Source organism: Salvelinus sp. IW2-2015, unplaced genomic scaffold (assembly GCF_002910315.2).
Source record: "Salvelinus sp. IW2-2015 unplaced genomic scaffold, ASM291031v2 Un_scaffold3175, whole genome shotgun sequence".
Lineage (NCBI taxonomy): Eukaryota > Metazoa > Chordata > Actinopteri > Salmoniformes > Salmonidae > Salvelinus > Salvelinus sp. IW2-2015.
In genome coordinates this window covers 55,567-61,566 of record NW_019944462.1, presented here as the reverse complement: position 1 = coordinate 61,566, position 6,000 = coordinate 55,567, and positions in this window count along the sequence as shown.

Here is a 6,000-nt window from a genome sequence, read left to right as displayed (position 1 = left end):
ACAAGACGAAAAATCAACTAACTGCCAGACCACAAAGTCCACTTTTCCTTTCAAATAAAAAACCAGCAGAGATGAAATGCTATAAAGCATCACAAATATCATTTTTCAGTTAGAATACAGAAGTCTGAGGTAATTTGCTTAGGAAGAGAAACAGCAGAATTCCCCCGTTTCAGTGAATTAACAGTTTTCCAGAATTTTGCAGGATCTCCTGTGCAGAATATGTCATAGCATTAAGGAAGTAATTTGATTTTGCCTTTTTGACAGCTGCAGTACATTTATTTCTCAATTGCCTAAAAACAGCCAATCAGCTGGAGTACCTGTTTTCCTCGCCAAGGCCCAGGCCGATTCTTTTGCAGGAAAAGACCTGACAATTCAGGAGGAGAGACCAAGAATGGTTCGGTTTCTACTCTGTGATTCTTAAGCGGGGCATGTTTATCAGACATAGAAGTAACAATAGAAGAGAAAAAAGCAAGGGCTAAAACCGGGTCCAGAAAGCAGCAAGTGGATAAAAGCTCAGAGTGATATAAGTCAAGGGAAAAGCTTGCTGTGAGAAATGTTTATAATTTCTCTTAGAGATTATACAGGGATCAGAGTGTGTTCAGCCTGGTATCTCTAATACAAGCAATAGGGCAGTGGTCACTGATATCATTTGCAAAAACCCACTGGCTGTGTATTTATGGGGGTATTTGTTAGAATAATGCTAGTAGAGTGGATTTTACTGGGTTTTAAAGTTGGGACGGGTTGGTTTAGTTATCAGGTGAGTATGATTTAGCTTAGTACAAATGCCTTTAATTTATCGGATACTGGTGAGAGCCAATCCAGGTGTAAAATCTCCCAAAATCAGTAATTCGATGTTTGATAATTAGACAGTATATCAGAAATTTGCATAGAGTACAAGGAGGAGCTGAGGGGGGCGATATACCCCTGCTAGAGTTAAATAGCATTATTACCAAGTACCACGTTTAAAACTAGACATTCATATTGCTTTGAGACAGAGGTTGATATGACACAGAAAAACATTTAAGCAGCATTTAACATAAATCGCAATACCACCACCTCTACCAACTCTATCAGTTGGACATAAATTAAATTATAAATATTTTTGGTGATACTTCAAGGAGTCTTACAATTCAAAATCAGAAAGCCTAATTATCCTTGGTATAACCTAAACAGTACTATACTGGGGAGCCCCTTCATGTTGGAGGTGTTTCTACAGTACTATACTGGGGAAGCCCTTCATGTTGGAGGGGTTTCTACAGTACTATACTGGGGAAGCCCTTCATGTTGGAGGGTGTTTCTCAAGTACTTACTGGGGAAGCCCTTCATGTTGGAAGGTGTTCTACAGTACTATACTGGGGAAGCCCTTCATGTTGGAGGGTGTTTCTACAGTACTATACTGGGGAAGCCCTTCATGTTGGAGGGTGTTTCTACAGTACTATACTGGGGAAGCCCTTCATGTTGGAGGTGTTTCTACAGTACTGTACTGGGAAGCCCTTCATGTTGGAGGGTGTTTCTACAGTACTATACTGGGGAAGCCCTTCATGTTGGACGTGTTTCTACAGTACTATACTGGGAAGCCTTCATGTTGGAGGGTGTTTCTACAGTACTATACTGGGGAAGCCCTTCATGTTGGAGGGTGTTTCTACAGTACTATACTGGGAAGCCCTTCATGTTGGAGGGTGTTTCTACAGTACTATACTGGGGAAGCCCTTCATGTTGGAGGTGTTTCTACAGTACTATACTGGAAGCCCTTCATGTTGGAGGGTGTTTCTACAGTACTATACCGGGGAAGCCCTTCATGTTGGAGGGTGTTTCTACAGTACTAGTACTGGGGAAGCCCTTCATGTTGGAGGTGTTTCTACAGTACTATACTGGGAAGCCTTCATGTTGGAGGGGTTTCTACAGTACTATACTGGGGAAGCCCTTCATGTTGGAGGGTGTTTCTACAGTACTATACTGGGGAAGCCCTTCATGTTGGAGGGTGTTTCTACAGTACTATACTATATAGTATACAGTACTACACTATTACTATATAGTAATATCTCTCTAGGTCATGCCAGTAGGTTACAGTAGGTTGTAACTCTCTAGTTCATGCCAGTAAGTTACAGTAGGTTGTAACTCTCTAGGTCATGCCAGTAGGATACAGTAGCTTGTATCTCTTTAGGTCATGCCACTACTTGATAATCACTACATGCAGGGCCCCAGTCTGCGGGCAGCAGATAGACCATTCTCAAATATATATGTTAAGTCACTTTTTGGAAACGGGACAGAGAAAACAAGGGGTAACTTGCTCTCTACGTCGTCTGATTCTAGACATATCCGTCATCATTCTGGGCCCTCCGTTGAAGAGGTATTGACGAGCCAACTCTGAATATCCAAAATTAAAACACCGAAAATACAAAGTGAAAAACCAATTTAAGGCGGTACTTACTGGTGTTAATCAGATCTCCTATCTCCTCCTCTTCATCTTTCAATGTGACAGTAATCTCCCCTTCCATCTTCACTCCAAAAACTGCATCCTCCTCTTTCTCTTCCTCTTCTTTCACTGAAACGTCTTTCTCTTCTTCTTTCACTGTAACAGCCTCACCCTCTACTTCTTGTTTTACTGTAACATCCTCTTCTTCCTTCTCCTCTTTCACGACAATGTTCAGCCCCAGAGCTTTCTCCGTCCAGCAGACTCCCTCTTCTTTAACAGGAGGGGAGTAGTTTAGTGAGCTCATGGTCGGGGATGTTAGCTAGCTAGCTATCATTAGCGACTAGGCTAGTGCTAACTTAACCAGACAGCTACTATAGCTGACTAATAAAAATAAGGTAATATTAAATTAAATTGGTTAACAAGTAGATACGACAGAAGTGTGTCTCAAACACAGTAGCTAATATAGACCGAAAGCGTATAAATAGCTTGAATCGTTCGGCTATGTTGGCTAGCAAGCTACCGAGGTGGTTGACGAGCTGTTTATGAAGAACCGTCCACTAGATTATACGTCATGGCAGCAGCATCGCCTGAAAGACGCACATCGCCGTCTGCTGACTGGAGGGGAAACGCAGTTGAGGATCATATTTTATTTTCAGACAAAGATTATTGTAAATGGATTTAATTAAATAATGCCATTATATTGAGACATACAAAAACAGGAATGTGTTGATTGATTAGTGGGAATAAAAAAATGTTTACTACAGCATATTTAAGGCAGTTTCATTAAGTCATACATCTAAATAAGTAGCCAGCTACTGTAGGTCCATACTGCTCCAACATGGTGTAACAATACATCATGTAGATGTATATAATGAACAGACTAGATCTATACTGCTCCTACATGGTGTAACAATACATCATCTAGATGTATATAATGAACAGACTAGGTCTATACTGCTCCTTCATGGTGTAACAATACATCATGTAGATGTACACTACCATTCAAAAGTTTGGGGTCACTTAGAAATGTCCTTGTTTTTAAAGAAAATCAATTTTTTTCATTTATTTACCTGTTTTTGTTTTGTCATTATGGGGTATTGTGATGTCATTATGGGGCAATGTGATGTCTTATGGGGTATTGTGATGTCATTATTGGGTATTGTGATGTCATTATTGGGTATTGTGTAGATTGATGAGGGGAAAAAATTATTGAATCTATTTTAGAATACGGCTGTAACGTAACAAAATGTTGAAAAAATGAATTGGTCTGAATGCTTTCCGAATGCATTGTATATATAGGGGCAGTACTTAGTGACATCACTTCATGAAACAGGAGGTACAAATATATAACATAGATTCACAATATCAACATTCAATGTATCAAAATATATGACCAAGCTGGAAGTGGACACGCCAGCCCAGCCACAATTCTAGAGGTTCACTGATGATCAACCTCTTCCTTCACATCTGACTCCTGATGATCAACCGCCTCCTTCACATCTGACTCCTGATGATCAACCTCCTCCTTCACATCTGACTCCTGATGATCAACCTCCTCCTTCACATCTGACTCCTGATGATCAACCTCCTCCTCCACATCTGACTCCAGTGATCAATTCAGAGCGTCTTCTTTTTTGGGGAATCCCGATGGACGACGTCATCCAATAGGCCGTCATCACCACCACCGCCAACAAGTTAATTGTCATTGAGGTTATTAATGGGAAGAACATTAGCAACATGTCCTGTCTGGTAACTTGTCTCGTTCAATGGATTAACATTGGCAGGTGCACAGGGAGAAACCCCATTTTAAAAAACTCAGTTGATCTTAAACTGCAGAAAAACTTTTGGAAGTCTTTAACTGCATCAAAGTCTGTGGCCTGTGTTGTTGGGACAAATGATAGTCCCTTATTATACAAGAGACAAAATTCACAAATTCTACAGCACAACGTCAGAGTCATGTCTTAAGTGTAAAACTAACAATGACTCAATAATCCTTCTGGGAATGTTATGACGTCATAAAGTTATGTGCGGAGTTAGAAAGTTGGCTGTCAGAAGTACAGTTATACAATGTTAAATTACTTTTAATCTGTCTGTCTGTATATTTCTAAAACATGGCATTTGAGGGTGCAGTGAGATACCCCAGAGTTGGACGATACTTTTCTCATAAATCATCTTAAAAATTATACTTAATTAAACCTAGAAATCAACCAATCCTCTGTTGTTAATTCAATAGAAAGGTCAAATGCTTTATTATCTAAAAGTTTAAAGTGAGTGGGCAACGGAGAGAAATAAAATGGTGCTGATGCGGGCGCTGGAGATGGAGGTGGGTCCAGTGGTTCTGGGCAGGTGTGATGTAGTTAATGGAGATGGAGGTGTGTTCTAGTGGAGATGGGCAGGTGTGATGTAGTTAATGGAGATGGAGGTGTGTTCTAGTGGGTCTGGGCAGGTATGATGTAGTTAATGGAGATGGAGGTGTGTTCTAGTGGGTCTGGGCAGGTCTGATGTAGTTAATGTTTGTATGATGTTGTAATTTGTATGTTTATAAAATATCAAATGAAATATATGTTTTAAGTCCCAATGCAAAGTTACACCTTATTACATTAAACTAATCAGAATTCAAAAGAATGCCAAAGTCAGGTGTGAAGTAATATGGAGGACCAGCCTATTCCCTATGATGTAAACTACAACAGAAATAACTTCAAATGTATAACTTCATATTAAACCAATCGTTTCCACTCATGACTTAAGTGATTGAAGTAAACCAATGTTTTGGAAATACATAACGCCATCTAACCAAATATCAAAGAATGTTATTAGCCAGCCAGCTAACATTAGCTATTTAGTCAACTAGCTATCGTCAGCGAGCTGGAGCCCAACTACCGGAGACCAGTTAGAACCCAACTAAAACATAACTGCAGATCAAAAGAGACATGCAGAATGATGGCAGGGAAAATCCCCAAAATCCAAAATATAAAGATTACAGGTGTGAGTCAGCTAGCGCGCTAGCAGTGAGCCAAGTTTGTAAAAGTTACAAAACTCCCATAGTCTACTTCACAGAGAACATGCTGAAAAGTAGTGATGGGGAAACACAGCTTCCTGAATCATTGGCTCTTCCGAGCCAATTGTGTCAAAAATAGGTTCATTACTCAAGGCTTTGAGCGACACAGAATTTAGAACAGCCACATTTTATAGATGAAGTCACACGCCGTAGCAGCGTAGCCATTATGTCATATATTAAACCACTGGCCGTGTTCGAGAGCATGAAATACATGCTGCGGTGTGGGTAAACGGTGACTGGCTGACTGATTTATAAATAATAATGAGTAGTTATTTATGATGCAAGGTGATTTGTAGATCAGTCAGTTGGCAGTCACCTGCAGTGTCGAACAAGCCCAATACCAAACCAATCAGGTGGTTGTTCGACGAAATGAAGCTTCAGACGTCATTGATGACGTGCTGCTGATAAAGTGATACAGGCATCAGCACACTGCTTTGAATGATTGTTTAGTGATTTGGACGCATGGCTCGTAGATCCGGTATCAAACGTAACATATCGACAAGTTGACAAAACATGAAAGGAGCAA